We start from the raw sequence: 15,430 nt of genomic DNA, 5'->3' as shown, positions 1-15,430 counted from the left end.
AGTTTGGTAATACCTGAAGGGAAGGTCTTATAATCCCATCATCCTCTAAATTGGAGCTTGGAACATCTTGGCTTCTTGCTGAGAGTTAGAAGGGCTGCTTTTGGGTCAAGCTAAATCCTGTCTAACTCTGCATGCCGTTTCTGTCAGTGGCCAGGAGGAGATGCTGAAGGAAGATGTGTAATTAGAATAACCCCCAGCCTTTGGCAATCAGCAGCGTGAGGACTTCATGAACTGGAAGCATGCTGTGCAGTCAGCAAAAGGCAGAGACGTTTGTCATCTTTCTGAAGCTTAAAGACTTGCTATTCCGTGTTTCCTTCCTGTCTGATTCACGCGTGACACAACACTCCTACAGCCTCCTGGCTCAGCAGACAGGCTGAATTTTAGCTGAAGTTATTCTTCTTGATTCAGGATGTTTCAGGGTGGGTCCTGTAGGTGATGAGTTTTGCTGTGTGCTGGCTCCGTAAGCTGTAAGTTTGCAAGCTGTCTTCTGGATTTGCATTGACAGCAGCAGTGTCAGAGGCTGGTGTCCTGGCTACGACCTCTTCACGGAAATGCTGCTCTTCAGGTAAAAGAAAACAAGAAAAACCCCAACCCCAAAAAAGAGTCCTTGGTGACAGGACCCTTTGAAGAAACAAAGTTGACATGTTCCAGTTTGGCTTTGATGATGTCATGAGAACTATCCCATTTCAGAGCAGGAGAAGATCTGTCTTGTCATATTTGGAAGACTCTGATGGTGACTGGTGACCACCCAGCTACCTGAATCCCTGGGACCGTGCTTAAGGTTTTTCTTCTGTCTGTTGGCATTAAGGAATGTCTGACACACCGGCTCTATCTGTGAGGGATTTTGTGCCTCAGGCACTGCACACTTCCCTGCTCGGAGCTTCAAGCATTTTGACACTTAGAATTTGAGGGTTTTCAAACTTGGAGTTCCTGATTTTGGCCTGTTTGCATTTTCTGTCTGGGTCCCTGCCCTGAGGATGGGCAGCAATGGTTGCCAGCCATGTGGTGAGTCAAGAAGGGAAGATCTTGAGCATTTCCCTTCCTGAGATGCGTGACTTCGGGATGGCAATGTTACTGTGTTGAGGGCATGTTGTTGCCTGGTTGTTGGTTTTGGGATGATATCAGGGCTTTTGTTCTGGGACATGGCGGAGCGGTCCCTATGTTTCTTTTCCAGAAGAAGCCTTCGTGGGAGGGAGAATGAGCTGACAGGCAGTTTGGATGGGATAAGGTACTTCTCCAAATGCAAGGCATAGAAGTTGTACACTGTCCTTTCCTGTAGGACGGTGATAGGCTCAGTTACACTCAACACGGTGGCTGTGCATAGAGCTACCTCTGTTCCGTGTGTCTCTGAGATCGAGTCCAATTTGGTTCTACTTCCTTAAAAGCGTATTCCCCATATAAAAACATTTTTTTTTACATTTAGTTACAGCCGCGTATGCAATTACGTGTGTTTTCTGTGCATGTGTTCTCACATACAATTGCTCTAATTCTGAGCATGGTTATTTCCTATCTGTTGTGATCTGACTACAACAAAAATTAAAATAAAGATTAGATTAGTTGCCGCGGTAACAGCTACCCCTGCTTCATATGACGCACAGATTCTGTGAAGCGAAGGAGCACATATCAATTTACACTCTTAATTTTTGGGGCACTCAGGGTTCGGCTCTTCCCAGGAGGTCCTCTGATGACAGCAAGTGATATCTCCCCGTTTCCACTCAGCAGGCTTATCCTCTTCGACTTTTTGCAATTCATAAGAGCTTCAGAGGTGCTGCCACCATCTCTCGGTAGCAACAATCTCATCTTCATTGCAGTTTCTTCCTTAAGACAACAAAAAGAGCGGGAGGATGATGAAAGAAGTTTGGTCTGGGGGATAGTGAGGCTGAGAGAGGTGCATTTGCTCCCTTGGGAAAGGAGAGAGCCAGGGTCTCACAGGGCATCAGTGCAGAGGCCGTGGGTGGACCGGAGTTATATGGCTAATCAGTAATTGCTAACGAGGGGGAGAATTGTCACAGAACATCGGCAGTCGTGAGCAAGCAAAGAAGTGCGCAGAAGAGGGTAACTGTCAGATTTGCTAGGCTCTCGGTTCATTTGTTCTCATGCCTGTACGTCAAGGTTTTAGATGTTTCTGCTTTGTATGGGAGAAAAATAAACTGCCTTGAGTAGATGTAGTCAGACTAATGATGTCTTGTGGTGTGAGATGTCACTTGTTACATCGCCCAGCTCTCGGATCTTTTAAGGTGTAGGATGAGACGAATTACCGGGTCCACAGGAGAAGAGCCCATGAAAAGATAATATACTTGACTGCAGTTAATGATCGCTGCTGTACGTCTGGGTACTTTACAGGGATAATAGGTCTTTTTGATTCTTGCCCATCGGGCGCATATCCACGTTGTCTTTCAGTCTGCATCCTTGGTCCCTTCTCAGAATGTGTGCCAGAGCTATCACCAGTCCCAAAGTTACATCTTGCAGTGCAAGGGGCACAGTTGTGAGCCCACTGTTAACGAAGGGATGAGAAAGGAAGATCCTGGGGAATGCCTCTCCCGCTGCTATTCCCACGTCATTTCTTATCCATTGTTCCCTGCCACTTTTTGTCTCCATCTCCCAAACAAATGGAAACAGTGTGGGGCGTCTCAGCAGCATGGTCAGGGCTGGATCTAACTAAACCGTTTCTGAAGTTGGGATGGGGAACCATAGGCTCTTGTGAAACATCAAATCATCCGTCGTTCTGAGTTTCTCATGGAAAACCCATTAGGAAGAACTTTCTTTGTGGCAGTGGCTTAATGTGCTGAAAGAGGACAGAATGTCCCAGCAACACTGGAGAGGCAAACAGTATAGTTCGAGGCATCTGTGTTGTCACAGCTGTAAGAACAGAAATATATTATGAGTGCTAATTATATTAATTAAAATTGTGCTGCTGTTTGTGTGAACATTTCCAGAGAGGAATACAGATTTTTTTTCCATTGTTTTATTTCCGGACAGAAGCTGAAGGCCTGACAGGGGGCAAGCCTGCGCAGCGCAAGAACATACGTGCTGTGATTCCTGCAATAACATATATCATCACTACCCATTGTATTTTAACAGTGCAGTCACTGAAAGCAATATTCCTCTTCTTCAGACTGATTCCCTAGAGATATTGATGGATGAAACACGTGTTCCCTTTCTCTAGCATCCCTGACTTGAGCCATGCACACAGACACCTACCCTGGGAACTGCCTCCGTTTACCTACAGCTTCAAGAAAGAAAATGGGATAATTAATTTTCCTCTGTCTCCTTGTCTTATGTGGGACATCCAGTCTTTGGGACATCCAGTCTTCAGGACCTCAGCCTGTGTCCTCACATAGCCTAATGCTACGGCACTGTCGCTTTTTCACTCTGATTGTAAAAAAGCGATGTGAGTACTAAAGTTGTGCTCCTCTATATGGTCTGGGAGGAGTCTTGGATTGTGGAGAACCCCTCTGCCTTCAGGGATGAGCTGGGCTGTTTATTGAGCCACCTGTTTCTCCTCCCTGCAGGCCCGGCTGCTCAGCTCAAACCCCGGATGCAATTCCTGGGGAGCATTGCCGTAGGTTTCCTGGTGCTTTGCTTTCTGGTCCCTTCATAAAGCTCTCGCTGCTGCTTTGTTCTCTTTTCCTCCCTTCCAGTCGCCGGGGCCTCACCACTAAAAGCTAAAATAAGGCACCATCTCTGAAGGGGCAAGGTTCTTTATTCCGCAGTGCTCTTGCTGTGGCTGGGAGAGGGCAGCTGCTGGCAGCGTAAGTGGGAGGAATGGGCTATCTCTTAACACAAGTGCGCTATTTTTATGGGCTGTTAAGGACGCCGGCCATAATGCAGAGTTCCGGATGTCTCCTCCTTATGAGGGCTGCGGAAAGCATTGTCTCTTCTGCTTACGGCTTGTTACCAAAGCAAGCTATCGTGGGGCCGAGACTGTAGGAAAGGCGGGGGTACCTGGGCAAGCTTGTGTCTTGATGCAATTGCCTCGGCTACCTTAGCACTGAGCATTTGCAGCGCAGCTTCAGTCTGCCCTGGCCCAGACCTTCTCATTTTCTAGCTAGATTCACTTGACAGTAGCTAAGTGTTGCCCTTCCTTCAGCAAGAGCATTTCTCCCTCAGCAGCCTGCTTTCTTAAAAACTTGTGAAAACTTCCCAATTTGGCGGGGAGGCTTATAAGCCCTTACAGAACTGCATCCCCTTCTGCGCTGAGCGTCGTCAAACTTAATGCAAAAAGGGTGGAACAAGTGAAGGGACCAGTTCTAACAAAATACGAAATAAAATCTCTCTTTAGTAAAATGTCATTTGTAAAACCAGCGAAAGTTGGTGCAGGAAGGAAGGTATGTGTGCTGCGTGCAGGTCAGCAGTGCTCCTGTTCGCCTGCTGTCTCCAACGTCTGACCTTGGTATCGCTGCTGCGTCTTTGTCTCGCTGGATTAAGAAAACCTGTCCACCTGCATCCCAGCTTGCGCCTTAAGGAAGAAGAGGGGAAATCATAGTTTTGGGAACTGGAGAGGGCTTTGAAAATACTGTCCTGCTGCCCCAAGGTGGGCTTGCTACATTAATAGGATCAGTACCTATATTTCTGTGCATTGTTAGATGCAATAACCGCTGTGTATCTTTGCAAGCTGCAGATTCAGATAGATCTGTGCTCAGTGGATTACGATTTATTACAGAGAGAGAAAATGAAGACGAAGGCTTTATCGGCATGATATGGCTGAGGGAGAGCGGTTGGAAAAAGAGCAGCTTTAGTCCTCAGCCCTACCAAAACCTTGTGGTGTGATCCAGCGCACACCACTTCATCTCAACATGTTTAAGACCCCTTCTGCAAAAAAAAAAAAAAAGGCCCAGAAGGATTTCCTTTGTTGGTCCATCTGAGTTGCCTGTCAGTATCTCTCGTATGGGCTCGATCCTGTCCCGAAGAGCTGGTGCAGCTGCAGTGACCGGAGCGGGACCCCCGTTGTGCCCACCCCAGTGGGCTTGCAAGACCTGAATGTAGGACGCAGATGCTGGCTTTGTTCATCAGAAGCAAGGGAGCAAGGTACCAAGATATTTTTATTACCCTACATGTTATCCAACGCCGCTGCAGCCCCTTGCTTCCCCCCTCGCAGGAGCACCGTTTCAGCAGTGTCTCTCTTGGTGCAGCCACACTGCCTGTCTCTCTGCCTGATCTTCCCCATTTTGAATGACATTCAGCTTTCTCTTTGTTTTGCTGCTGTTCAGTGGCCCAAAGATTTGAGTCTTTCCATCTTTCAGCCTGATACTTTTCCGAGCGAATGTAATCTAATGCTTACAGAGGGCTTTCTCGGGCACAGTGTGTTGTGCTTCCCAGTACAAGCTGTTTCTGTTGGCTCTAATCTGCAATAACAACTATCTTTAATCATCTTTCTTGTTTGGCTTGTAATAGGCAGCTTAACCACAGAAGATGAACTTGAGAATTTTCCTAGCCCACATCTGGTATGATCCCAGGCTGGTTTCTATTTTCTACCCCTTTGTAATAATGAGTTGGTGGTGAAACCTGAGTGGAAGTTGTCTGGCCTCAGAGAGCTGATGTCCGCTTCCTCTGGCGGATGGAAACAGGAGAAGAGTGGGTGAAAAACACTGGGTCATGCTGCTCTCACAAGACCTACCGAGAGAAACAGCAGCTCATCTTCGTCCTGAAATAATCTCTTGCAAAGTCAGAGCTTTCTGGGTGGGATGTGTCAGCTGTGATCTTGGGAAGAGTTCCTGCTTTCTGAATCAGTGACCAAACGGTCCAGCACAGCAGGTGATGAATATCCATTTCCATCTTCTGCTTTCTAGTGCCAGATCTTCACCAAAACCAAGACACAAAGTCTTCCTCGCCCTAATGGCGTGTTTCCCCAGGCAGCCTTGCTCTGCTCTTGCAGCCCCAGAGGCCCAGGATGGTGGTGACTACACGTGAAGGGGAGGAAGGAGACCTGGGCTGGGTTAAATGAGGCTGTAAGGTGGGGAAGTGAGGAAGAAATCACGTTAGGATAAAAGGGTGATGAGCCTCTGAGAGCACTCAGGTCTGGCGGGATGGGAAGGGATGGGATGCTGTTCCAGGGTGAATGGTCTTGTTTAATGCCAGAACTGCCTGTGCCCACCCACCCTGCCCATACCTGCAATCCAAGGGGTTGCTCTGTCTGGAGCTGATAGAAACTGCTGGTCACAGAATTGTCCTGCTTCGTTGAAAATCAGGGAGAAGATGTAGACAAACAGTGTTTCTCACACATCCATAGGGTGCCAGGCTCCGGGGAATGCACCTGGCAGTAGCTGGGCTATGGGGGACATTACAGGAGCCTGGACTGGGTAAAGGGCTTGCAGATGGACCACACGTTGCCTTTACTCCTATGTTGTCTGTGGGTTCACCCGTGGGTGAACTGAACAGTGTGTTGTTTGACAGAAATTGCTTCTGACGTACTAGAATCCGTATTTGTCCTCGGCTGGACCTAGAAGACCTGTGTAAGTGCCTCATGCAGTAGGACCGGGGACATTAACCAGGTGGGGGGTTGGAGCCTGCAGTGCTGGAGCTGCGGGGCTCCACTCCAAAAAGTGTCAAAAGTAGCTAGGGAGACTGTTTTGAGAGGGGTCTAAAATACAGCTTGCCTGGCAGTGGTGCTGCCTGCCCAAGGGGATTTTACAGAAAGCAAAAGACCACAGGGCAAAGTGGGAGATTGGGATCTTTTTGCCAACTGGCCTGAAGTCAGTCTGTGTCATCCACTCCCGAGGGAATTGCTCTCAGGCACTGGGTATTGAACCCGTAACCTTTGCTGGGTGTCCACGGGCACCCAGCGGCGCAAATAAGGCTTTAGCAGGTGTCAGAAGCCGATACCTTACTGTGGATTCCTTTTCCAGATGAACTGAAGGCTGTTCTGGTCTAAGCCATGCCACTTTCCTCCTGCCACAAGACATCTAAGAAGCCAGATAGCTTTCATTATTTATGATTGGGGTATTTTAGTTGTCCTTGAGTGTGAGCAGGCTGAAAAATAATTTTTTTCTGCAGAATAGAAGACTTTGGTTTAGAGTAATGTTTTTGTGTGAGCCAGTTGCTCTCAGGCCCGGTGACTGCTTGGGGATGTTGGTGGGTTTTGCACCGACTCCAGTTTCCTTTTAGTAACTGCAGGAGGCTTTGGGGATCGGTGGCTCTGGCCCAGCACACTGCCATGGGCCCCAGGCTCTGTGGGATCTCTGTAGCCACCTCAAGGCTCCAAGGTCTCTGCTGCAAAGCTGGGAGCTCAGCCCTGCTTAATCCATGTGTTGACAGGCTGTGGGACCTGGTGCCAGTCCCTGGTCAGTCTGGGAGGAAAGCAGGCATCCAGACTTTGAGAGAAAATCAGCTTAGTTTCATGGAACCTGAGATGTTTTGGGTGAAACCTTGGGTGAAACCAAGATGTTTTCTTGGTGAAACAAGGGTTTGGAAGACGTCTGACCAGCTCTGCCTAGTTCTGCTACTCACATCTCCGCTCAAGGAACCATGTATCCGGTGCTGCACTGCAAACACAGCAGAGAGACTGCTCCCTGCCTCAAAAAATTAGCGCTCTCTGATGTGAGTTGGTCCTTCCGTATTCCTAAGTGGATCCCCTGTGTGATCTATGTCCCCGCATTATTCCTGCGGTGTTTCATCTTTGGTCTGTGTAATGTCCTGATTGCATTGTGATTTTTAATGCCGCTGTCGCAAGGAGCTCAAAGTGTTGCAGGACAGAAGCAGGACACGATTTATGCTTAGTATTTTCTCAGTGAAATCAGCAGCTTCCCTGGCTTGATGTTGACAGGTTTCTCTCTGCTCCAGGCTAAAAGCAGCACCTGCATAATAGTCAATTCTGAGATGATACCTACTGTGCAGCCTGTTTAACAAATTGAGCAAATGAAAAGCAAACGGAAAAGGAATGGTAACAAGTGGAAGAGGTGTTCGCTGGCATTTTCTTGGAGAGATCAGTGTATTTTAATTCTTGGCTGGCTCTGTAAGAGGCTGCTATTTTTCTCCATCCCTTACACTGCCTGCCTTCCCTTCCTTCCCTTCCCTCCACCTTGCTGCAGAGCGATCTCCGCCGGGTGCCTGGCAGGGCTGGATGCAGCTGGGCTGCGGGCAGGCACCTGCGTGACCACTGCTCGCCCCGCAGCGAGGAGGAGGCTTGGGAGCATCGCCTCTCCCGCTCCTCATCCCCAGCACAGTAAAGCTGACCCTGCCTTCATTGTTTTTTTGGCCAGGTTTCCTTCAGAAGCCAGGCTGACACGGTGCTGCTCATGTGTGCGTCTCCCTGCTTTGCTCCTGTTTCTCTATCTGTTCATCTCCTACCTGTGCTGAGATGTGTCCTGCTCTTGCCCTTCCTCCCTCCTGCTCTCGCAAGGACTGAGGGTACAGCTGGGACGGCTAAAAGCAAATTTCTGTTTGGCTTCTGCTCTGGCAAATGAATCAAAACCTGAAATCGGTGGCCACGGAGTCTCTGCATCAACATGTGGGGCAATTCCCTCTGCCTTGGAGGGACCAGCAGCCAATTCAGATACTCTGATGCCTTACTGGCATAACGCTAAGTCCCACAGAGAGTCCTCCCACCCCAAAAGATGCTTCTTTCCCCCCAGTTTTCTCCTCCTGCCTCTTTTGGAGAGCAGGGAGAGCTTCCAGCCCACCCCAGAGTCTCTCTTCTGGAACTGAGCCTCAGTACTGGGGGCATAAAACTTTGCAGCAAGCCCATGAATCCCTGTGTAATGTTTCCTATGAATCCTCCTGGATTATACTGCAGGTTTCATTAATGCTTTCTAACAAACATGTCACTTGTGATGTAACTAGCCAGTCAAGTGCTGTCTGGGGAAATTTTATTGCATTAAATTATTTTTATTTCTCCTGCAGTCAAGTCTCCTACTCCCTTCCTACACGGACACTTCTGCCACTCAAGAGTATTATAGTCAGCTCTATGTTGTCTATAAAACCAGGTCATTGTCAACTCAGCCCCTCTGCTGCTATTTCTATCTCTCTGGGCATTCAGATGGCCAGAGACATGGAGCACGGTGCAGAGCAGGAGAGCTTATGGCTAAACAGATGAGCCAGGGAGAGTGAGATGTACAATAGTTAACCGTGTTTTGCAGAAGGGGTGGACAAGGCGCAGAGAGGCTGTATCATACCGTGGATCATCACACGTGGGAGTCGGGGCAGAGGTAAGAAGAAAAGGGCACACCTCCTCATTTCCAAAGTCACAACAACCTTTTGTCAGCGCCTGTCTGGTGCAGGAATCCCTGTCCTGTGTCGTGGGTGGTTTGGTAATCACCAAGAGCTGAGCCAAAATCTCCTGGTCAGGGAAAAACAACCAAAACACTGTTGCGTGGTGAACGCAGGGAGGGCTCGAGTTTGCAAACTGCCTGTTGTCCTCTGGGCTGCTCCAGGAGCCTCTCGCCTGTTTGCCTGTAGGGAAATATGGACCTCGGGGACGCTGGTCCTTGGCTTCCTGTTGTGAGAGGGATAAGGCTGTACAGGAGCAGCTACAGAGGAACGACAGGGCTAAGTTTGATGAGAAAATCATCTCTCCAAATACTGTACTTGTGCATCCCCAGACCTGCTGGATGATCCCTGGAGGGAACAAACGAGTAAACTGGACACAAAATGCCAGAAAACGGCACTCTGGCTGAGCCGAGGGGTGAACGGTTTCCTTAGCGGCGAGGATGTTGCTGTGTTACAGGGGATAAATAGTTACACCTGAAATAATACACATAGATTTCCAGGCATTGATCCAGTGCAGCTTGCAGGTCTCAGACCTGGGAAATATGCTTGAATGGTTAAAGGGTATAAATTACTTTAAATTAATCATTGATTTAATCCATCTCTCCAGAAGCTGGGATCACCGTGTTATTGAATCAGGAAGAAGCTGCAGTTGCACACAGCGTATGAGTATATGAGAAACACACATACTCAGTACTTCGGCTTCTTGCTCTTTCTGCGAAGCATACACCATTTCCCACTGAGATGAGTAGGTGTTGTACGGGCCCCAGCAGCGAGCAGAAAATCTCACAGGGAAGTACAAACGCACTTTCAATCTGCCCAGCGTCAAATTGTGCCCATTCGAACACGCGGAGGAGCCGACAGAAGATTTCTCCCGGGTGAGATAGGGATGGGTGGAGCGGTTCCTTCCAGTTTTATAAAATGGGGTTAAACGTGACAAGCACCCAGCTGAGCCTGTGATCCTTCCGTGCCTGGGGACGCCGTGAGCAGTGCGTGGCGTAGGCAAGGGATCAGCTTCCTGGCGGGCGAGTTGGTGGTAAAAGCCTGGAGACAGAGAAGATGTGGTGCCCTTGGTAAGGTGGAGCTCGTCAGGAGGATGGAGGCCCTGGAGAAGGTGCTGGAGACAGGCCGATGAGTTGCTTCCCTGCTAAAGCGGGCACTTACGAGAAGTACCCCCAATAATTTAATTGGAGGAAAGATGACAGCAAGGTGATGGCTAGAAAACTCGCTAAGGGAGCAGCAAGTAGCAATAAGGGTCACGCTTAATTATTTAGAGACCATCAGATATGGCAAGTCATTGAGTTACTGCACTTAATGAATTGGCGGTTTTAAGCGGGCTCCTTTCGGCGGTCAATGTGGGTGCTCCAGGCCCATCTTGAGTGCAAAGGCAAACACGTCAGCTGAAAGCTCTCCCCGAGGTACTTAATGAGGTGCTCCTTGTTAGCTGAGTCTCTAGAGCTGTCTCTGTGCACGCTCCCAGCCTGCTCCGGTCGCACGGTAAAATTACTCTCTGGTGCTGCTAACACAGTTTGGTTCATAATTAGAAGGGGATGGGGGTGTGTATAGTCAGCAGCTGCAGACGAGCTGATGGCTGGTGAGAGGTTACGCCATGGGCTCGTCATTTGTGAGCGTCTTTCCCAGATCCTGAGAAGAGCTGAGAAAACCAAATCCGCAGGGAATCCAGCGACAGTCTCTAAGGAGTGGGTTTCTCTGATGGAGTTAAACTCTGCGCTGGCTGGGCAGGGGCTGCACGGCCGGGGAGTGTAATTAGCAGCGGGTCAGATAAGCAGAAGCTCTGGTCCCCGTCCCTTTCTCTGAGGAGGTAGGGAAAGTTCAGTCCTCGTCTGACCATAAAGCTGGGGGAATGCCTCCGTACCCTCTGGTAACTGCCTCGCCTGTTTTAGAGAAATTAATGATCAATTAAAGAGCACGGGTGGAAGATGAGGAGGAACCTTGTGTTCAAAGACGACCATTTTACTCCTTTTAAACAGTCACAGAAACACTCATCCAAGATCCTCCCATTTTTGGGGGCTTTACTTATTTTTCTGTCTCTTCCCTTAATCATGTTTGCAGCATGCCCGGCTTTTCAGAAAACAGCTGGTGAACTCATCCTGTATCCAAACACATTGCGCAGTATTTTTGGGGCAGTCTCTCACTTGCTGGGCATGAGAAAATGGTTGCAAATCAGCCCTGGCTTCGTTAGGTCCTGCAGCTCTTTCCCCAGCAGTTTGCCGTCGCGCTAACCACCTCCCCCAGTCAAACCAGCGCCGTTCGGGCTTTCTCTCCCCGACTCTATTCCTTACCCTCAGCCTGAGCTGCTGCTGTGTTTATTGCACAGTTTGATCTTCAGGACGTTGGATACACAAACTGTTTTTTTTTCCTATTTGCTTAAAATAGTGGTGAATAATTCGAAGCGTCGCTTCTATCGCCTAAGGAATAGGCAAACGGTGACTCCTCACACGGGCAGGTTTCGTGTCCTTACTCTGTTTTTACAAATGATTCAGTGAGGAAAAAACCAGTGAAACCCTTATTTTCTGCAGACCCTAGAGAGACTGAGCGCTCAGCTGATGGCTGCCGGTCCCCTGGGCAGCGGGGTGGGATGTTCACAGCATCTTTGCAGTTGTGCGTTGGCTCTGGGGGATGCACAAACCCTGGGAAGCCTCTCCCCATCGTCTCCCACGCTGGTCTGGACCGTGGTCTTGAGATGGGCCTTACCTTGACGTAGTCTCTGTGCCTCAGTTTCCCACTCTGCCAAATCATAGAATCATAGAACGTTATGTGTTACCATTCCCCCGTCCTCTTTTAGACAGAAATCCCTTACATCCACGTGTTTATGTGGCACCTGGCACCTTTGGTCCCTGATGGTCTCTGTGGAAGGGGTGAAATGTGAGTGAGTCTTACAAAAAAGCATATTGAAAGGTGCTGAGGGAAGGGGCGTCCAGCTTTGACCACATCTGTGGTACTGGAAAAGAGCTCCTGTAAACCAACATCTGCTTCTAATGACACTGTATGATTCCTCAGCTCTGCGAGCCTTGCTAAAGAGGATGTGAGGTTCATTCGGAATGTCACATCATCCTGGTAGCGATGATAGCTGAGAGCCCCGTGCTTAATTCTCGCCTGGTCTTAATCAGTCTGCTGGGTGGAGGAGTTAGCAGGGTCTCACCGATGGTGGAGGCAGCTTTTCCCTGTACCTGCGCTGTCTGCCTGTGGGATGGGGGAAGGGAAATGGTGCAATTTCAGTGACTTCTAAAATTAAGTATCGCTAAAACCTGCCTACAGAAAGGTGCCTCTCTGTAGCTCCGTCCTGCCCCATCAGTTGAACGCCCAGCTGTAGGAGGTGAGTAACGCTTTCTCCTACCTGCTGGCAGAGTTACAGGCTGGTGGTGCTCCTCTAGACCCTACTGCTCTCAACTCACCCACCCCAACACCTGCTGGCCTGTTTCCAAAATGGTGTGTGCTGCAGAGGAGAGGCACGTTTCCTAATTTACTGGTTTATGGATCCCATCGGTCTGTGAATGGTGTGGTGAAATAGCAAGCTCTGTTCTGTGCCAGTTGCCTAAAAGAAAAGATTGGGTTGTCTTGAGGGCAAACACTGGTGACTGCTCTTGGCAGGAGGTGAAACTTGTTTGACTTGGGGTTCTTCTCCTCTATCTTCAACTACTGTAAATAAAACCCTGCAAAGGTTATATGACCACGCTACTGCTTCCTTCTGAAGATCTTATTCCAAAGCCTGCTGAATTAATTGTGTATGAGCTGCCATAGTTCTCATGGCACATAATTACCATGGGATTTTTTTTTTTTCCCTCCTCCGGATCCTGCTATTGAAGGCAAAAAGATGTCTGTCACATGCAGCTGTTCTCAAACTTGTGCGAAGCAGTAGCTCCTGCAACCATGGGTGCTCCTGAGTAGCACCCATACGGACCAGCGAGTAGTTACAGGGTCTGGTGTGGGGTACGTGCGTGTCTGTGTCCGCTATAGGTGAGCGCAGCACCTCTGGTCTATGCTGCCTGAGAGCTGAATTCATCTGGACAGCAGGTACTTTGAGGGAAGGTAGAACCTGTTCCCTTCATTTGGTGATGACACTGGGAGGGTGGTATAGGAACTGAGCGGCAGAAAGATTAAGTGTATTGGGAGAGAGGCTTTGCAGCAGAGCTAATGAGTTGGAGTCAAGTGTTTCAACCAGATGCTTCCCCAGGCTCTATGTAAAATAAAACTTGTGCAGGCACAACGATGCTAGGCAATGTTTGACGTGATGACCTTATAATCACTTCATTTAAGGATGTGATTAATGATCTGCGCTTTCCCATGTTATAACTTGATATCCCACGTGGAGGCCGCAGACATCTGCTCTCTACCAGAGGGTAAATATTCACAAGGCAGCATCCTACAGACCTTGTTCACAGCTCATTGAAGTCGCTGCAACAACTTTTATGAAGTTATGTGGGATCTGGCTAAACCACAGAAGGATCCAAATAGTCTGTTTTTTGTGCACCCTGCAGTTGAAAATATAGGATACCCATTGAAAACATTTCCAGACCTTCACGTAAGGACAAATAAGGACTCCCAGTTCTGATCTTTAATTTTCACTTAAGTCTTGCTTATTTTGCTGATCTGAAGAGTTAAGGGCTCACCTCGTGAAGTGTTCTACTGTTGTACTGCAGATTGAGCCACAAGGGGCCCAAGAGTTTTTGCAAGTCACAAAAACTGTCAAGAGATCTCACCTGTGTCCAAGGTGTTAGATATTTTGAAGGGATGTGAACTATATCCCCCTGACATTGTTTTTCAGCACTGCCTGTATTTCCAGGTCTTAATCATCCTTGTAGACTGTGTGTTGCCATGTAAAGCCTCAGACCTTGGGTGAAGACTGTTGGGTGAGAAACAAGAGCGTCAGCGCCCTAAGCAGTGACGGGCTGATCAAGGACATGTCTCCTCTTCAGACAGAAACACCATCTGTTGATGATGTTGAGTCTGACATGCCTCAAAGCTAGATTTTCCAGGAATCCAAAGTGGCTAATGTGATTTATGCTGATGGTAATTAGTATCTCTTGTGGTCTGGCATGCTACCGGTTGACCATCAGGTGGATACAACAGGCACAAATTAAGTCTCTTCTTGCTGGCTCACAAAGTAACTTCGGATTTGTTCCAAAGGGGTTTTGGTCTCCATGTCCAGGGACAGGCTGAATGTGGACACCATTGAAAAAGGTGAAATTATCAAGATGTGGAAAGATATAATCCAACGTTTTACCCATAAGTAACTAGCCTAGCCTGCCTCCACTGGGAAATAGATTTTGATGGTCTAAATCACCATGTGGGTGCTTTTCCCCATGAGGATGAGTGAACATATTTGCACCTGAGGCACCCGAGAGCATGCTTGCAATCAGCCTCTGATATTGCCCATGGCTCAACTGGGAGGCAGTACCTTGCTCAAGGAGATACTTGGGTGGCTGGATGGACAGGAAGAAATTGTGGGCAGGCCAACGGACCACTTGGTGGATTTAGTTCCCAAGGCTGAACTGATGTGGTAGGTTACGCATTATCAAAAGATGGCATGGACGGCTGTCCTCTTTCTTGTGCTTTGGGCTCAGCTACCAGAGCTGGGTTTACACAGGACATGACATTTCGTTATTGTTTCCTTTCAGATTCCATCATTTCTAGTTTTCTTCATGATCAAAATCCCAGTTCACCACTGCTGGTTTGTGACGCCACCTAAATCCCATTCTCAGAACCGTCCTTAAATTCACCTAAGACGTACTCCCAACAGAAGTGCATAAATGCTCTTGGAAGGGCAGTTCCTTGTTCACGTGATGTTTCATGTATGAGGCCTGACTCTGTTCCCACGCACATCATTCATTGGTTTTTGTGGTGTTACCTCTGCTTTACCTGGTGAAGGTACTGACCATAGAAGGCACGTACTTACCTTCAGGCTTGTGAGTAGTCCCACGGAAGTCAATAGGCCAATACCTAGAAATAGCTCATATTCCAGTGCTCTGCTGGATCAGGACTTCACTATCATGACTGCTGCCCCATCAAGGCTGTTAATTACCTTGGCAGCTCAGAAGTATTTGTGTATTCTTCCTGGAGAAGAAGGGGAAGATAAGAAAAAATATTATAATATGTAACATACAATGTATGAAGTATAATATATAATACGCACTCTGATTTCAGCTTATGAGGAGCCAACAGCCCTTTAACTAAAATCTCTACCAGCACTTCTTTTAAAGAAGATGTA

This window comes from Larus michahellis, chromosome 8 (genome assembly GCF_964199755.1).
Source record: "Larus michahellis chromosome 8, bLarMic1.1, whole genome shotgun sequence".
Classification (NCBI taxonomy): Eukaryota; Metazoa; Chordata; class Aves; order Charadriiformes; family Laridae; genus Larus; species Larus michahellis.
Note: the sequence above shows the minus strand (reverse complement) of the source record.